This window comes from Aquarana catesbeiana, linkage group LG11 (genome assembly GCF_042186555.1).
Source record: "Aquarana catesbeiana isolate 2022-GZ linkage group LG11, ASM4218655v1, whole genome shotgun sequence".
Classification (NCBI taxonomy): Eukaryota; Metazoa; Chordata; class Amphibia; order Anura; family Ranidae; genus Aquarana; species Aquarana catesbeiana.
The window spans coordinates 118035211-118054785 of NC_133334.1; the positions used below are offsets into that span (position 1 = coordinate 118035211).

Here is a 19575-nt window from a genome sequence, read left to right on the forward strand (position 1 = left end):
GATTCTCCATGGGTGCAATGTGTGCGCACAGTGGGCCCCATCTCCTCAGAGCCCGTGTGCAGGTGTGCAAATCGCATAATAAAGTGCAATGTGACAGTGGTAAGTAAATGGGTTATTTATGTGTGTCACAGGTGTGCAAATCGCATGAATAAAGCGCAATGTGACAATGGTAATGCTAATGAGTAGGCTAGTACTTCAAAGGATATAGATCTCAATACTGCAGTATCTAGCTGAAAACATTATCCATAAACAGTGTTGGTGAATAGCAACAAAGATTGTGTATAAACCACAATAGAATAATATATAAGTCTTAAATATAGATAAAATAAAATAAAGTAAAATGTGCAATCCTTAAACATTGGTGCAAGTGTTTGTATAATGACACACTTAGGACACACCTGTGATACACATAAATAATCCATTTACTTTTATTCACTTTTACTTTTATTTAATATTGCGCGAAATCTCTATATCTTTTACTCTATTAAGTGTTGTGTGTGAACACCTTTATTTTGCTGCAGTATTATTGATCACCTTTATGCGTTTGTATTTGTGGGATTTTGCCACTTATTTTATTTTATTTTATTTTATTATACTCAATTTTTTTTCACATTCCACCAGCGCGAGGGATATTATTACACCTCCCTTCATAAGGTGGAGATTTACTACAACTGGAGCACTTAGAATCTGGTGCAGCTATGCACCAGATTTTGCACGCCACAGTTTTAGTAAATCCCCCAATCTTACATAATCCTGGTTGCTGAACTCTGTATGCTGTGCTGTATGTTACGTGCTACTGGCCAAAATATTTATTTTCTCAAAAGTTGCTGGATACCAAGTGGCCCTCTCGTGTTTTAATGAAGCTCTCCTGTATGGTAAGCTTGGACAGAAAAGCATATTTAGTGCCCTCCTCTAGTTAGGCTGCTAAGCTAAGTTTAGTTTTTGGCTTCCCTGTAATCAGTGGAGCAGTTATCTACTGTATTTGTCTGGTCAGGGTTTCCTAAGCTGGGTGCTTAATTCCTCCCTCCTGCATCTGGAAGAAACTTCCAGAATGGAGGGCAGAGAGAGTCAAATGACCAGTATGAAAATGTATCATTCCCAAGTCAATCCCTGGAAGGTGGCATCCAGAAGGGGGCTGGGGAGGTGACAAATATTTGTGAGGCCTTTCCAGAGTGTTCTTTCCTCTCCAGGGAGGTTTCCAGTTCTCCTGGGGCAGCTGTCCCTGGAAGAGAGCTACTGAGACAAGAATTGCAGTCTGGGTATTTTTGACTGGAGGTATTTTTGACTGGAGGACACTGTTCTGAAGTTCGGATCTAGAGAAATATCTTTTATCTCCCTCACTGGGGATCTAAATGTGGTTGCTGGGTGGAAGACAACTGCTGGGACATTGTGAATAAGACCAGATTTGAGACTTTAGTGTGTGCCTGCTCCTGTAAGGATTTTCTACCAAGAAGTTTGTCTTCCCATTGATTGCTATTATCATTTTGATGTATTATTTGACCCTAAACCCCTCTCATGTTCAAGTTCTAGAGCAATAACTAGTAAAAAAGACACCCTTTAGATGGAGCCATTATTGTCAGTGTGTATTCGACAGTGCATGTGACTCGCAGTCTCTGTAATAGTAAGGGAGACCTGGGCATACTCCCAGCGGCCCTCCAGGGGGTAAGCGCTATATGTAGGAGTTCGTCCGAGATATTCCTGTGGTACATGCTGCCGTTGCCCATAGCAACTGACAGAAAATTGTGAATTTGGGGTGTTTTTGTTCATACAGGAGAGGGTGGATACAATGGTTGAGTAAAGTGAGAACCTCTGCTCTGCCTGAGAAATAGCTGCCAGTTGTGGGAGCATTTTTGGCTGGGCAGTGAAGAGTTAAATCTCAATGCGGTAGAAGTCTGCCTATCAGGGAGGGTATTCTGGTGTCCAAGAGATTGGAGAAAAAAAGGCAGAGGTACTGACCTCAGGGCGAAGGGTTGTAACTTGTGCAGAGTTATCCTCCTGGAGCAGGTGTGCCAAGTGTACACCACTTCTTGAGAAGGTCCTCTACGATTGAAAAGCCATTGGGGTGTGGTTCACTCTGTGTGAGTGTGCAGGCTGTCAAGTCTTGAGAGACAGAGAGCAAAGACTGGCGTCTCAGGCAAGCAGCAGTTATAGCTGCCAGCTGTCTGCATCGTCAACATCAGTGGCTGTGAGACAACTGAAAAATAGCCTGTGCTTGCAAGTATGATTTTAAAGGAATAAAAACGTGTAGTTTTATGGAATTACACCATTGTGCTGATATTTCTTTTTTTCCTGGGTTTTGCAACATCTATTTTGAATGAGATTTACCCGCTGGAAGGGGGAATTTGAGCTGCCCCTCCTGTGGAATAAAATAAAGCTATTTTTTCCAATCTGTTTCCAGAAAGGCAATTCAATTTGATGAGTTTGTACCCTAATGGGAGTGGGTTGCACAACATGGAGTATTGACTAGTTTGAATGAAAATTAAAAACACAGAACACATGCACTTTTTTTGGAAGTAGACTTTATTTTATGATTGACTTGTTTTTAATGAAATGTTCTGCACAATTGTTGTTAGCACTACACACTTTACCACTTTCTGAATTTGTAGGGTGTAAGAAATTAGTTTTGAAGTTTTATTATCATTTATTATTTATAGTGTGGTTTTGTACACAGTGCTGCATGGTCAATGGCGACCCTAGGGGAGGGCCAGAGGGGGCCCTGACCCCCCCAACATTATGCTGGGCCCCACCATGTGCCCCCCCCAAATTTTTTTTTTTACAAAAAGGCAATTTCTTTTTGTTTGTTTTTATATCGGATGTGCCACATCTTACTCGGGCCACCGCTGGGGTAACACAGTCTCTATTGAGAGGGAGAACATCCCCAGTCAGCTCCTGCAGGTGATTCCTCCCCCCTCCCTCTACTCGCTGACACTGCATAATGTGAGCGCTCACACAACCATGGCCGCCCGATCTGCTCCTTCCCCTGCATCCTCATTGGCAGGGAGAAGAGCGAGTTGCAGGAAGGACTCCACCAGGACTCTCAGTTTCTGAAAAAACAGACTGATTTCTCCCGTCCTTAGGACAGGAGAACCAGCCTGTAAATTACAAGAAATGCCAGACCAGCGCTGTCAATAGCAGGGGCAGGACAGCAAGAGGAGGCTGGGAAACCCCACAGTGGGAGAACACCAGGGCCAGGTGGCAAGACAACCTTTGCAACCCTGATAGTTCTCCCACTGCTTTGGACCCTTATATTTTCTTGGTATGCTGGTGACATATATCTCTTGTTCTCTGTCACCCTGGGGGGGCCCCAATACAGTAGGAAGGGAGCTCACTGCAGAACATGTGAAAGGGCCCTGGTGGGATCGTAGTAAAGGGGTAAAGGGCCCCAGGATAGATAAAATATAGATAGATAGATAGATAGATAGATAGATAGATAGATAGATAGATAGATAGATTGCATTTTATATTGCCCCCCTATTTTTGTCCCTGTCCCCCCATGTGCCCCTCCTAAATATGAAAGCTGGAGACGCCACTGTGCATGGTAGATTTTAAAAAGATTGAATCCGAAAATTTCAACTTTTGCTTAGAATGTCAAAGACTGGCCGGGGCTCTCCTTCATTCAGCACATCCCCGTGGGATGTTGAATGGTTACCCATTACATTAATTAACTAGCGTGGAGTTGAAAAAGACAAAAGGGGTCTGTCAGTCCTTGACTTTATAATGAAAGTCAAGATTTACATAGTAGAGTTCTGCATACTTTGGCACTCTTAGGAAACTGCTGGAGATGAAGAAAGGACTTAACGGACTTTCACAAAAACACTCTCCAAGTGACTTATTTTGATAACTGATTGCCCTCAAGAAGCTCTTCAGAAAGGATACTAATATGGAGATACAGCTACAAACCTGCAACATCAGTACAGTACAGAGGTACAAGGCAGGGCTGCCTCCTCTCTCCAGCACTCTTTGCGATAGCAATAGAATCAGTGGCAGAGGCTCTTAGGACCTCACCAAATATCCAAGGATTCTGAGTGGGGGGCTGGAGGAGAGGGTAGCCCTGTATGCCGACAACATGTTGTTATTCTTGAGAGATGCAGGTCCATCCCTGGAAGGAGCCCTAGAATTATTAGATATTTTTTCATTATTTACAGGGCTTATAGTGAACGGGGGTAAGTCTCTATTGTTCCCCAGTGACCAGAGAGCACAAGATACTGCTGCCCCAGATCTGCCATTGAAATGGGTATTGGAATTTAAGTATCTCGGTATAATAATATCCCGACAGGTCGAAGAATTTCAAAGGTTAAACATGGATCCAGTAATACAGGAGTTTAAGAAAAAATTAAAGGTATGGGAAGCATTGCCCCGTCGCTATTAGGACAAATAATATTAATAAAAATGAACATTCTTCCAAAATTTTTGTATCTGTTTAGAAATTATCCACAGTGGTTGCCTAAAAGTTTTTTTACACAGTTGCATGGTATGTTTTCTGCACTTATATGGGCAAACAAGCCAGCTAGAATCAAATTAAGTACACTTATGCGACCGGTAGTACGGAGGGATTGGCCTTCCCAGACTTCTATAAGTATTATTTAGCTACACAGTTAGTAATGGTGGGGAAAACCCTGGCGGGTTTGATTCTGCTACATTGTTGGAAGCAGCAGTGGCCCAATCAGCAGAGGCACTTCAGGGATTACTGTATCGGGGCTCAAAATCTAGGCGGGATTTGACCCCTTCGATGATAACAACAATAAAAATATGGAGAGTTGCCATAGTTAAAGAGGGATATCCGAGAACTAATTTATCCCCAAATACTCTATTATGGAGAAATCCCGAGCTGCCACATCTAGACTCTATTCAAGATCCAGGGGCATGGACTAAATTTGGGGTTAAAAAGCTATCACAAGTAATACACGGGGGGGGTTCTCCACATTTGTACAGATGAGGCAGTGTTGGAATATTCCTGAGAGTTATACTTTCAGATAAATGCAGCTTGCCCATGCTCTTGGCTCAATTTCCCGAGGGTACTCCACAATTAATGGAATGGGGTCTAGAGCAAATGTTAAGGAAAAAAAGTGAAAAGAAGTCAATCTCAACTCTGTACTCTGTATACTTACCTATTAAAGACTACATCGTCAGATATAAGCAAATTATGCAAATGTTGGACAAGAGATGTCCCAATTGTGGTGGAAGAGAACTGGGAGGAGATATGGAGGTTTCCATTTAAGATATAGTATCACTTCGAGATTAATTAATTAATACAATTTAAAATAACACATAGGAGTTATTATACACCATATAAGTTATATAAAATTTCCCCATTAAACTCTCAAAATTGTTGGAGATGTGCAGGCATTCCAGGAAATTGTATCCATATATTTTGGTCTTGTCCAAAGATGGTGGTATTTTGGAGGGAGGTCCTGAGAACATTCATTCATTGTCTCCCAACTCCTAAGAGAACCTTACAGTGTCATCAATTTTCACTTAAAATCAGCTAAACGCATTGCAGGTGTGCATGAGATTTGCTGATAGGAAAGCTCTAGTTCTGACTGAGCAGGGGTAAATGTCAGACTTCTGCAGAGAGACCGCTGCTTCCCCACACAAAGCAAGGGACATTCCCTGCAGCATGTTTGCAAAATACAGGCTTTTCTACTCAGGCTGTAGCTTTTCCTTAAAAGGGACTGTAATACTCTGCACCGCTTTTGTTGTAGTGCAATTGAAATTTATTTACCTGATTTATTTGAATTGGATCGAGTACTATATGCACGTGTTCCCAGGGCTGCTGTTAGAAATCACGGGGCCCGATACAGCCGACCAGGCCCTGAAAATATGAAATAATATTTTTGATAAAAATACACTAAAATCATTGTTACGGGGCACAAACACAACAAAATTCCCACTAAATATAAAAGATAAAACTGTACTGAGCTAACAAATAAAGCTTTGTGTGTGAATGAGGTCTTGGGGCTCATTCAAATGAGGGCTGCAGCCTGCACAGTGTAAAGAAATGCTTTGTTTCCGTGGCTGGAGCCACCTGGAGCTGTGTACAGACAACCTATGGTACGCTGCGGGGACCGCAGCTGTTTGAACACAGACGCAGGTTGTAATTTGCCAAATGTGTGGATGCAGATGTATGTCCCTAAACACACACAGTGTGCATTCAGGACCACTTACCAATACCTGTCAAATTAGGTCCTGTGGCTGTGTTTATACAACCATTGCATCCCCATAGATTAACAGGCAGCTTCAGCCGCATGAACAAACCACTCATTCACATGGCCAGAGTGTGGTTGGAGGTGGTCAAATGAATGGTGCTGCTCTGCAAGTGCTTTGCAACCTCATGCAATTCACATGGTTGCAGAGTGCTAGTGCAGGGTTATAGCAGGCAGTGAGGAGGCGATATGCATGTCAAATGCTCACTGAAGAATGATCTGAATGCTCATTGCTCTTCAGAGAGCAAAGCAGTTGTGATTGAGTTCTTCATTTTTTTTTACTAATTAAAAAAAAAAAAAACTTAAGAAAAGTTTTACAATTTTTAACTGCCCTGTTGGGGGGGACTCTGGTGAAATATCAGGGGTTTAAACAGACCTCTGATGTCTGAGTTTTGAGACAGAGAAAGGACAGATTCCCCAATCCCTTTCTCTGCACTGGATATGAACGTATTGAAAGCGCTCTGAAGCTTCCTGTTCACTCACAAACTGAATCATAGCATTATAAATGAACACAGTGAGTGATTGGTACCATATTTACTAGCGCCCCCCCGCCATACCTCATAACTTTTTAAGATGGGAATGAGGGACACCTATTAGCAAAATTATGTAGGCATAGAACACCCCCCCCGCCACACACAAAGAGAATTATACAAAAAAATATTAGTTAAGCGCATACTTTTTTTTTTTTTAACTACTACTATCAATTTATACAGGCTTTTGGAATTTACAAATGCAGCAATTTCGAAATTGCCCCCCCCCCCCACCCACCCACGCTCCATATTCTAAAACAATCTCTGAAGCTGGTGGGAGGGGGAGGAGGAAAAGCTGGCTGTGTTGCAGGGGGAGCCACAGGAAGGTCAGTTCCAGTGATAAGGCAGTACAGCTGATCCTTCTGCTCGGCAGCTGCCCCGGCCCCCCTGTTGAACTGAAGGGGGCCTGGATCCAGTACTGGAGGGCAGACTGTACCCCCTTATTGGCAGCCCTGCTTGTTCCCCCAGGGAGTTTAAAACACTAAAACATGTTTAATGATAGTTCTTCTTTGGAAAGAACATTAGGAAATACTGGGCTCTGTTATTTGAGACTGCCAGGCGACTGGCAAAAATGTTCATATTTCAGAGGACCGTTCACAAATGACTCTCAAGCTTAGGCTCAAACAATGTAACTTTAGCACCCTCTAGTGTGCTGTTAGTTTAGTGCAGGCAAATTTATTGACTCATGGTAAGTGTGAGCCAGGAATCTGGGTCAAGGTTTACTGCAAGTCAGGCTGGATCACAGAGTCAGGTCTCTGGTGCATCTACCTGGCTCATGAAGTATGGAGAAACTTCTAGAAGTTAGTGGGCAGAAGTCAGAAGGGTTGAGCTGCATATGTAGGGGACCTGGCCAATCCCCAGGCGTACTGTCCTGGCAGGGTGGCTAGGCCAGCCCTTAAATATGGATGAGTCATGCTAGCAGGGAAGTCGGGCGGAAGATGGAGTGCTGAAGAAGCTGTTGGTGGCTTAGGAGGGGTCTCCTAGGTGTAGGGGAGACCCCATCCCCAGGCTGGGCTCTGGCTGGCTCAGGAGGATCCATTCAGCAGAGCAGTTTGACTTGGAATCTTGCCTGAGAGCAGCGGGAGCAAGGAGGATAGAGTGAGTACATCAGCGCACCCAGAGATTTCAAGGAGAGAGACTGACACATGTAGCAAGCTTTCTAAAGGACAGCGTTGTGCTTAACCCCCTTATCCCTTTCCCAGGGAGTTCTTCAGAACAGCCAAGAGGGCTGGTAGTGCCTGCATGGTAGCTGGGAGCAGTTCTACACAAGAAGAGGATACACTCTTGCATGCAGTTTGCCTCGATTTTTGTGCTATCTCCAAGAGGGGCCAAGAGCTCCTAGTCTGTAATGGACTTTTGCTACTAATCTACTAAGGACTGTGTGAAGAAAGGAAAGAAAGCAGTTCAGGATCTTTTTGTACAGAGGAAGGAAGTTGTCCCCTTTTTTGTTGTTCTTTACTTCAAATTGGGCATCCCATAAGTCCCTTCACCCTAACCAAGTTGTTATCCCCTAATAAAACACCACAAACAAAACTAAGGGACTGACTTCTTGTGTTTGGATGCAAGCGCAGAATGCGTGTTGCCTGGCTGTACCTGAGTAGGGGAGCCAGTCACCAGCAGCCCCTGTGGGGGTAGTGCTACATAAGTAAAACCCAAAAAGTAGGTAAATGTAATCAATAAATTCAGTTTGCATGCAAGAATTGGGTATTGGATTTGCTTGCTCTGCAACTCCAATCTAAGCACTACAAGTGTTATCTCTATAGCTAATCCAGTTGTGGCAAGATAGCTGTAATTTACAGTCTCAGGAGAATTAGCAGATATTGACATCTAAATGACATCTTTCAAATTGTAGAAAGCTTTAATAGAAAAACTTGTGCAGAGCTTCACAGATGAACATCAGGTAGGTAAAAAAAAAATCATAGTGTGTCTAGCTCCAGCAGAATACAGCACATGTGGTGAATGGAAGCTAAAGCATGAAGAAGAAGGGTGGGGCTAATTGCAAAGAGCATCTCCTAGCTACAGAGTTAAGTAGGGACAAAATTATTAAAGGCAAACAAACAGACAATGCATGTGTAACATGTTAATGTACTGTTTTTCTCTCTCTGGAAATTCCCCTAGCCCCAGCAGAGAATTATTTTGTCCATCTGAAGACTGTAGCTAAAGAATATTGCAGCCTGTAGAAGCATCAGTCTGCCATGCCTCTCTCACCTCCCTGCCTTGTTCAAGCTACAAGAGTGTAATCAGCAAAACGCACGCTGACTTAGCAGAGGGCATGTCGGATCACTTTACAGAGACCACTGCTCTAACCCATAAAACCTTGATCACTATCTGCAGCCTCAAGACTGGCACCAGGGTTTTCTTCTGGAGCTCGGGGGAACAAATAAACCAACAGTAAATTGTCCACTTATTGTTTTTATGTGCCCTTCATTTATTGATTACAGTTTAAACACACTACAAGTGAGCTTTGATGTGAGCATATGCTGAAAAATTGTTTAAGCAGAGATTAACTTTAATGGAAATTAAAATAATGCATTGAGTTTGCATGTTCTCCCTGTGCTTGCATGGGTGGCCTTGGGGCAATCCAGCTTCCTCCCATACTCCAAAGACATGCTAGTAGGTTAAATGGCCTATCCAGATTGGCGTTAGCATGTATGAAGGTACGTGATACATGGTCCTTAGGTTGCTAGCCCCGTGAGGGCAGGAACTGATGTGATTGTACACCATGTCAAGTACTATATACATTCCTATAATTTATGATAATAATAATAATAATTAAAATAAGTAGACCCACAGAAAAATGTAGTTGAAGTTATTTGCGCATAACATTGGTCCTTCCACTTCCCACCTTCCAATTGGTCAATGAGGCATCCATTACATTGCAAAAATGAATCGTGGGTCTTTGGAGGCAGGAAGCAGCGATGTAAAACTTGATTTTTACTGCAGGCTAGATTTGCATATAACTTCACTTGCCTTTGCGGATGTATTGATTGATTTGATGTGGAGTTTTCAGTGAAGGTTACCTCTGCTTATATATTTTTTCATCATATACTCAGTGTGAGTTGGAGTGGTCTATGACAGGTTTACTTTTAGGCCTCATGCACACAGGATTTAAAAAAAGCCAGCGTTCATCTTTTTTTCAGCCTGTAAATGCACCTCTATGTTAGCCTTTTTGGCCCTGCACAGATAGGCTTTGACAGGCGTGATAGAAAAGGAGCCTTTACAGGCTAAAAAAAAACCCATCACCAAAACGTTCAGGAGAGGAGCTTTTTTAGGCAGTAAAAATGCTTGATATGCCTAAATGCATGTACATGCATATAAGTGTGCCTAAACTCGAAATACGTTTAGCGATTGAGCATTTATGCCTTCCAATGGCCAAAATAAATTAATATTCTACCCATTGGAAGGAATAAATGCTTGAGCGCTTAATGCGCATGTGCAAATGCATGTAGCTGCTTCCTTTTTTTTGCTGCCAGGACCAAAGGCATTCAGGAAAAAAACAAAAACAAAATATAACAAATATCTTGTGTGCATCAGGCCCAAGAAAGAATGTAATTCTACTGATAATGCATACAGCCAATATGTGGCTCTAGACAACAGGTGCAATACTCTGCATAAGATATACTGTAAGAAACCAAGGGGTTTAAATAACCGATCATCATCTATTCACAACAATTTGGGTAGCCTGACATTCCATGACTGGCTGAACTTTCACACTTATCCAGTATGTTATGAATTATTTCGTACTAGTCATGTATGTGAGCAGCAGTGCCATCTACAGAAACTTGAAATATCAGTCAAATGTCACATTTTAGGATTTATCCATTCTAAACCGTTTTATCACAACCCAGGACATCAGTCACCAAAGTATCTGCAAACCAATCTGACAGTATTGCCTTTAGCAACCAATAATTGAAAATGAAAGAAGAAACTATTTGTTGTACCTGCTTCCCACTCTTTGACAAAAAAAAAAAAAAATAAAGACTATTATTTTTACAATAAGCAAAACATTAACAAAATCCACAACCAGACCAAAAATGAGAAGCAGACTTTTCTTCATAGAGGGACACTGAAATTTGAAAATGGCTGTGTTTTTTATATGGTCTACAAGCTATTGTCCTTTATCTATGTTGCTATCACAATATGACATAGGGTCATTCTCCCATTACCACCCAAGTGATAAGCATAAGTTTCTTGCACAGTAAAATCTGATATCTGTCTTAATAATTCAATATGCAGCTAGACAAACAGGACCTGTGGTCTCCTTTGGGTTCCAGAACTCATAGCAGAATCTAGTATAGCCCCCCTGGTATCAGAACATGAATTTTACAGTCTGTGTCAGAGTAACACCATATTCAGCTTTATCTTGGGAGGCTGTATACTGCTTCTTACTCAACATGAACAGGTGGACATGGATTTCAGTCTGAAACAAAAATATAGTAGTCACAAACTGGAAAATTTCTGCCATAGGCATAGCCTATCCATGTGCACCTGTTGTGACCCTTCAGCACCTACAACATATCCTCCCTGCTGCTGTTACAACTCTATTCTTCCTTTACTACCCTTTTGACATTTCTTGTACACGTAGCTTGATATTGTGCATATCCCCTAGTATTCATGTACTTACATTCCATGCCTTAATTGTGTGCAGATCCTCTCCCCTTCCAACACTCAGATGTTCTTCACTTCAATCCATGACAATCCCATACTGACATTGCATAATACACTAGCATACAGATGCTGTTTTTAGGTTCAAATAAACTGTAAAGTCTGCCCCCATTTAATGGCAGATATGCACAAATCACAACAGCCAATGGACCGATGACGATCTGGAGATATCAGTTTTCAGCATTCATGGAAATAATTAATTAATACACAACAATTTGCTTATCTCCAGTGTCTAGATTTATACCCAGAATAACATATAAAATTCCCATCTTCAATATTTATAGGTGCAATTCACTAAACCATTAATCTATCACATTAGGATGGCCTTGGTAACACCTGTTTGGTAAAGCTTTGCAATTTTGTGTATTTTTGTATTATATTCATTAAAATTTATATTTTTTATGACTTATCAATTTTGATCAATTACCAAGTGCCAAAATAGTCCAACCCCCAATTCTCAGGCGTGTACATGCGAACAGGCAAGTGGCGGCAATTGCCTCTGCACCTTCACCCCTCAATTCCTTCATTCTAAACCTGGATGATGGCACCCCTATTTGTTATATACTAGTTTTGTTATTTGAGGCTATACTCTTCAATTACCCCTCCACTATATTTTTTAAAATTCTCCTGGTTATTAAATCTGTTACTGTATATTGAATTCTATTAAAAAGCATGCTTTTTTTTTTGGGGGGGGGGGGGGGGATCCCCAGAACTAAAGCATACTGACAGCTGAGAAGGTTGAGTACTTCTCCATGATATCCTTATGGGAGATATTTTCATTATACTCTTTATATATGTGTAACATTTTCTGCATTTGAATCCCTTTAGGAAACATTTTCATTATACTGTTTATATATGTGTAACATTTCTGCATTTCTGATCCCTGAAACATTTACATTATAATCTTTATTATAAATATTTGTGACATTTATTTGCACCTTTGATTTTTACCAATCCTTAAAATCTTGTATTTGTTTTTACTTCTAATAAAATGTATGTACAATATAAGGCAATAGGTAATGTTAAGCAGACTCTATAAAGAACAAGAATAAACATTCTGCCCTAAAAGCTTACAATCTGATACTCCATATAGGATTATATTAAGTTATCTCCTGGAATATTCATGATTTTACAATACTGCACATTTTAAACATTTTTCAATTTGCCATTTATTGTATTTATTTGTATGAAAAAAATAGAAAACATCAATTAGTCGTCAATACACATTTACACAGCTTCTATGTATTAATGTATTACTCTTTTTCCCAGCTCTTGTCTCACCCATGACTACCCTGAGCCTTCCATTAACCCAATCCTTATACCCTAATATTTAGAGCTTTTATCTAGTCCTGGCTTCATACCCCCTGCCATGCACAGCTGTGTGGCTTCCTCTAATTACCCCCCCAGCACCTTCTTCCAGCTGAGTGATCACAAACCCACCACACCCAGCTGTCAGTGCTTGTCTACCCTGTCTTGCAGCACCCCCTAACCTTACTATCCCTTCAAGCAAGGCAGGCAGATGGTATTGTCACACTGAATGGTCACTACTGCCCCTGGATCTAGAAACAATCCAGCATACCAGGCAGCAAGGCACTCAGGTGGAGGGTTGTCACCAGCACAACACACCTAGAGACTTGCCAATAAACCATCAGTCAAGTCCTGCCTCTTCTAAGTGTGTTTAACAGCTTTCTGTCAAGGCAACAAGATCTCAGCAATAATAGGCTGTGATTAAAGCCACCTTCTATAAACTTTGTAAGCAAGCATAGCCTGAGCTAACTGAAAAGGAATCTAACTCATATAACCTCTTGTCCACAATATGCTACATCCTTGTAGGGTTTATGGGACACTTAGGACACATATATGATCTCAGTAATAATAAACTGATAAAAGCCATCTTCTGAAGCACAGTCAGGTCAACCTACAGGCTGGTCCACAGTATGCAACATCCTTGTATGGATCACTTAGGACACACCAGGGTCTGATTAATAATAGGCTGTGATCAGATCAAATCCATCTTCGGAAGCATAGCCAGATATGGAACGTTTAGGGCTCAATAAGATCATAGTAAGGACAGGTTGTGCATAGCATAGCCTGATCTAACAAGCAAAAAAAAAAAAAAAAAAAAGGTCTAACACTGTCACCTTTGCTACTTTGCTAACACCTATGCTACTTCTCTATAGGGTTTTTGGGACACTTAGGAAACAGTAAGGTCTCATTATTAAATGAACCATCTTCTAAAGCATAGCCAGATCTATTTAAAGTAACTTTTGTCCACAAAATGCTACTTCCTTGTAGGGTGTACGGGACACTTAGAACACAACAGGTTCTCAATAATAATAGGGTGTGATCAAAGCCATCTTTTGAAGCATAGCCAGATCTAATTAACAAAAAAATCTAAGCCATATCACCTCTGCTACATCCTTGTAGGATTTATGGGACACTTAGGACACACCAAGATCTCTGTAATAATAGACTATGATTAAAGCCATCTTCTGAAGCATGACCAGCTCTGTTTGAAATAAAAAGATTAATTTATGTTCACAATATGCTAGATCCTTGTTGGATTTGTGTGACACTTAGGACACAACAAGGTCTCAGTTATAATAGACTACGATCAAAGCTTTCTTTTGAAGCACAGATCTGATTAAAAAAAGATCTAACAAATATTATCTCTTGTCCACAATATGCTACATCCTTGTAAAGTTCATGGGACACTCAGGATCCACAGGAGATCTACAAGTGCCAAGTGGTGACAGCTGCCCTTTACAAGTGTGATAGGTCACTGGCAATAAGTGACAGTCACGAGTCATCGCTCACTAATGTCCCCAATTCACAAATCAAGACAAGGCGACAATCTCAGCCATCTGATGTAGGAAGACACTCACCTTGGCAATCAGCGAGGCAAAGTTGTCGGAAGTTATAATCCCATAGGTGCCGGTATTCCCATAGAGGTGGCTGTATGTATAGGTATGTGTGTATAGCTAGCTAGCGCTGTTCCTGGATATATAAGATCGTGATGTTCGCTGCTGCTCAATGCCCTATATACAGTGACAGCGACTTTCCAAGACTCGCACAGCACGCCAACTTCTTCATTTGCCTCCTAGTGGACAGATAAGGAAACTACAGCCTGGCGAATGTATAGAGCTGCAGCTTTGCTGAGGTTATCTTCCATTTCCACTTCATTAGTACATCGGTCTATCAGTACATCAGTATATGGACTCATTCATTTCAGAGATTGCTTGCTTCAAAGACCTGCACATAGAAAGTACAGCATTACTGAGCTCTGAATGGTTTTCACTTTAGAGCTCACTCACACCAGCAGAAAAATGCATCGTTTAGATACACACAGCATATAGTTTTGTGTACATCTAAACACAGCGCTATAGTAATCGTTGAGCCCCTGCACACAGCTGTGTGTACATGCGGAAATGTGCGCGGCATTTAGTTGCCTAGAAAAAAGTAGGATACCTCTGCGTTCAGGCTGGGTTCACACTTATGCGATGCCAGACATTCGCACCGCATTGCTGTACACATCACATGTGATGTCTGTGCAATGTGAATTCAGCTGAAATCACATTTGCACCAAAATGGTGCAGGACTCTTTTTTTTGGTCCGCACTGGAATCAGATCGCATGGGTGTTCAGACCCATGCGATCCCATTCCACATTTCGTACAGCGTTCTGCGAACCGATTTGGAGGTGTCATCAACTTTATACTGACACCCACAGTGGTTTGCAGATGTCAGTGTGAACAGGTATCGCGCTGGTTCCCGCATCGCACCAGTGTGAACCAAGACTCAGGGTCGCACAGATCAACAAATTTTATGTGAGTATGTGCATAAAAGGATCTAATCACGCCTAACTAGGGATGAGCTTCGTGTTCGAGTCGAACCCATGTTGGACTCGAACATCGTGTGTTCAGTCGCTCGCCGAATTACGAACGATATGGGCTGTTCGCGCCAAATTCGAGTGGCGCGTCACGGCCCATAATTCACTGCGGCATCGCAGTGCATTGCTGGCTGATGATTGGCCAAGCATGCACTATGACCCGCATGCTTGGCCAATCACAACGCTGTGCGTACAGAGAGCCGTAATTGGCCAAAGGCAAGGAGGCTTTGGCCAATTATGGCTCAGGGGGTTTAGTACATGCCCCACACTATATAAGGCCACCTGCACGTCAGCCCTGTGTAGTGTGTTCCAGTTTGAGAGAGAGATAGACAGAGAGAGAGACAGAGAGAGAGAGAGAGACAGTGTCATTTGATTTAAGTTAGATAGAGTGGGCAGGTCGAGTCAGTCGAGTCAGTTAGCTGCACTTACAGTGTATTGTGTATATACAGTATATGCATCCGAGGTGTTGTATTCAGTTTAGCTAGATCCTGTTCTTCTCTTCCTAATATACTGACAGGCAGGCAGGTGTTTTTACAGTATTTCCAGTTACTGTACTGTGTACCCTGCACAGTTGCACCTACAGTATAGCTACCTGCAGCCAGGTGCTTGTGTAGGCTCTTGAAGTATTTCCAGTTACTGTACTGTGTACCCTGCACAGTTGCACCTACAGTATAACTACCTGCAGCCAGGTGCTTGTGTAGGCTCTTTGAAGTATTTCCAGTTACTGTACTGTGTACCCTGCACAGTTGCACCTACAGTATAGCTACCTGCAGCCAGGTGCTTGTGTAGACTATTGAAGCATTTCCAGTTACTGTACTGTGTACCCTGCACAGTTGCACCTACAGTATAGCTACCTGAAGACAAGTGCAGGTGTTATCATACTAATAATACTACTACAGGCAGGCAGTTAATTCTGCTAGCTGCAGTATAATCGGTATATATATATATACATCCCAGTTTTGTGCAGCTCACTGCAGGCCAATAGTATATCTTGAAGGCCAACAAGAAGAGGCAGACTGTCACAAGACAATAAAAGAGGGCAAGCAGGCTCTGTGTCTAGAGGCAACAGTGCTGGTCGTGGACATGGTGCATCCTCATCAGCACGTGGCCACGGAACACGCTTGGCCTTTTTTTCGGCAGCTGGCCGTGTTGAGCCGCAACATGCGGAAGACTTGGTGTTCCGAGTGAATGAAGGAGGTGGAGAAGGTGGCCGTCTGACCGATGTGTTCAGACAATTTTTTAGTCCACAGCCCCAAGGTATGATCGGTTCCAGCAACCATCGCCAGCTTCTGTTTTACATGGTGCAGGAATACCTAGGGGCAAGATCTGACTTGGACACCTTTCCCACCAAAAATTCTCTGGGTTACTGGGTCTTGAGGATGGATCACTGGCCACAGCTTGCACAGTATTCAATTGAGCTACTGGCCTGTCCTGCATCCAGCGTTCTTTCGGAACGCACATTCAGTGCTACTGGAGGCTTTGTAACCGATCACAGGGTGCGTCTGTCCACCGACTCGGTCGATCGACTGACCTTCATAAAAATTAATCAGTCTTGGATCACCACCAGCCGCCAAGCACCTGATGCTGATGTAACCGAATCATTTTTTTTGAAATGTGAGATCCCTTCAAGACTGCCTATGCTGATGCTGAGTGACTATCCTGTTATGCTGAGCGATTATCCTCTTCCTCCTCAATGATCATGCTGATAGCTTGTAAGAACATTTTTGGTTCTGGACGCCGCCACCAGTGGCTAAGGCCCAATTTTTCAGCCCCTGTTTAACAGGGGCGTGTAATTACAATTTTTGATGCAATATTTTGCAGGAGGGTTCGTTGCTGCACTCAACTAGAGTATCTGTGAGGGGCTGCAGTGTTGTGGCACCAGCACCAGTGCCTAAGGCCCAATTTTTCAGCCCCTGTTTAACCACTTGATATCCGTGCTATAGCCGAATGACGGACCCGAATTCCGAATTCATATGACAGCCTCCCCTGTGCACGCGCCCCACGCGCCCCAGTGATACCATGTGATCAGCTGTCAGCCAATGACAGCTGATCACATGATCAAAACAAAAGCACTGTGATCGTTTTTTTTTCTCCTCGTGCTGACAGTGCGAGGAGAAAAAAAGCCGATCAGCGGCTCATCAGCAAGGGACATCGGTCCCGAAGAGGAGGAGGCAATAATGCCTCAATTGTGCCACCAGTACCCCCTGTCAGTGCCATCTGACATTGCCACCTGACAGTGCCCACAGTGCCCACCAGTGCCATGTATCAATGCCCATGAGTGCCACCTATCAATGCCTACAAGTGCCACCTATCAATGCCCACAAGTGCCACCTATCAATGCCCACCAGTGGTGCCAATCAGTGCCACCTAGCAGTGTTGCCTATCAATGTACCAGATCAGTGCCCATTATTGCCACCAATCAGTGCCCATCACTGCCACCCATCAGTGCCCATCACTGCCACCTATCAGTGCCGCCTCATCAGCGTACATCAATGAAGGAGAAAAATTGCCCTTTTTAAAATTTTATAACAAAATATAAAAAAAAAATTTCTTTTAAAAATTCAGTCTTTTAAATTTTTTTTAACAAAAAATAAAAACCGCAGAGGTGATCAAATACCACCAAAAGAAAGCTCTATTTGTGGAGAAAAAATGATAAAAATTTCATTTGGGTAAGGTGTTGTATGATCGCGCAATTGTCATTCAAAGTGCATCAGCGCTGAAAGCTGAAAATTGGTCTGGATGGGAATGGGGTTTAAGTGCCCTGTAAGCAAGTGGTTAACAGGGGCGTGTAATTACAATTTTTGATGCAATACTTTGCAGCAGGGCTCATTCCTGCGCTCCAACTAGAGTATCTGTGAGGGGTTGCAGTGTTGTGGCACCAGCACCTGTGCCTAAGGCCCAATTTTTCAGCCCCTGTTTAACAGGGGCGTGTAATTACAATTTTTGATGCAATACTTTGCAGCAGGGCTTGTTCCTGTGCTCCAACTAGAGTATCTGTGAGGGGTTGCAGTGTTGTGGCACCAGGGCCTAAGGCCCAATTTTTCAGCCTCTGTTCAACAGAGGCGTGTAATTACAATTTTTGATGCAATACTTTGCAGCAGGGCTCATTCCTGTGCTCCAACTAGAGTATCTGTGAGGGATTGCAGTGTTGTGGCACCAGCACCAGTGCCTAAGGCCCAATTTTTCTGCCCCTGTTCAACAGGGACATGTAATTACAATTCTTGATCTAATATTTCACAGCAGGGCCCCTTCCAGCGCCCACCAAGAATAACTGTGAGGACTTACAGTGTTGTGGCACCAGCACCACCACCATCACCAAAGGCCCAATTTTTCTGCCCCTGTTCAACAGGTGCATGTAATTACAATTCTTGATCTAATATTTCACAGCAGGGCCCTGTGAGGGCTTACAGTGTTGTGGCAACACCAACACCTAAGGCCCAAATTTCTGCAGAGTATATAGGGCAGGCCCCTACGTTCAAACATCCAACTTACAAACGACTCCTACTTGCAAACAGAAGGAGACAACGGGATGTGAGATGAAATCTACCCCTAGGAAGGGAAATTCTCTCCTGTAAGAGTTAATATGGGAAAAACATTTCTCCTTTCCACTGATGCTTTATCACCAATCCTTGTTTCACTAAAAACCCCACATTTTCTAAAAACATTTGTCATTGGGACAGAAAGTGAGGTGAAATCTTCTGAAGAGGAGCACAGACAGCAAAACAAATGTCACAGGGGTGATAACCCTTCCCTATGTTTTCCAAAAAGCTTAAAATAGATTTTTTGGCTGGAGCTTAACACGTTAAAAATGTACCAGTTCAAAATTACAAACAGATTCTACTTAACAACAAACCTACAGTCCCTGTCTTGTTTGCACTGCCTGTATACTGCTGTTCAGAGTATATAGGGCCTGGTGGCCCCACGCCTTTCCTTTTTTTAATTTGGGTGCGGGGTTCCCTTTAATATCCATACAAGACCCAAAGGGCCTGGTAATGGTCTGGGGGATACCCATGCCGTTTGTCTCACTGATTTTCATGCATATTGCCAGGACCCGACATTACATTAAAGCTGCAAGCAGTTTTAAAAAACTTTTATTACTTTAAAAATGTCATTTTGTGCAGGGACTGTTCTAAGCACGGGAAACATGCGCCACTTTACAGGCATACTATAGACACCCCCAGGTACGATATTTAAAGGAATATTTCCCTTTTTTTTTTACTTGAAGCATTATTAAAATCACTGCTCCCAAAAAAACGGCCATTTGAAAACGTTTTTTTTGCATTGATACAT

General features: G+C 42.5%; 1 protein-coding gene across 5 annotated transcripts in view; it reads right to left on the reverse strand.

Moving 5' to 3' along the window:
• The window catches only part of CHRM1 (cholinergic receptor muscarinic 1), a 459583-nt gene extending 445106 nt beyond the window's left edge, over nt 1-14477 (reverse strand). For 4 of the 5 annotated variants that reach the window (XM_073604944.1, XM_073604941.1, XM_073604942.1 and 1 more), the window contains exon 1: nt 14284-14476. The gene's annotated coding sequence lies outside the window, so the exon portion shown is untranslated. Of the gene's footprint in view, nt 1-14283 lie in introns of all 5 variants that reach the window. The other variant, XM_073604947.1, reaches the window with a different exon arrangement.
• Nucleotides 14478-19575: the final 5098 nt, after the last annotated feature.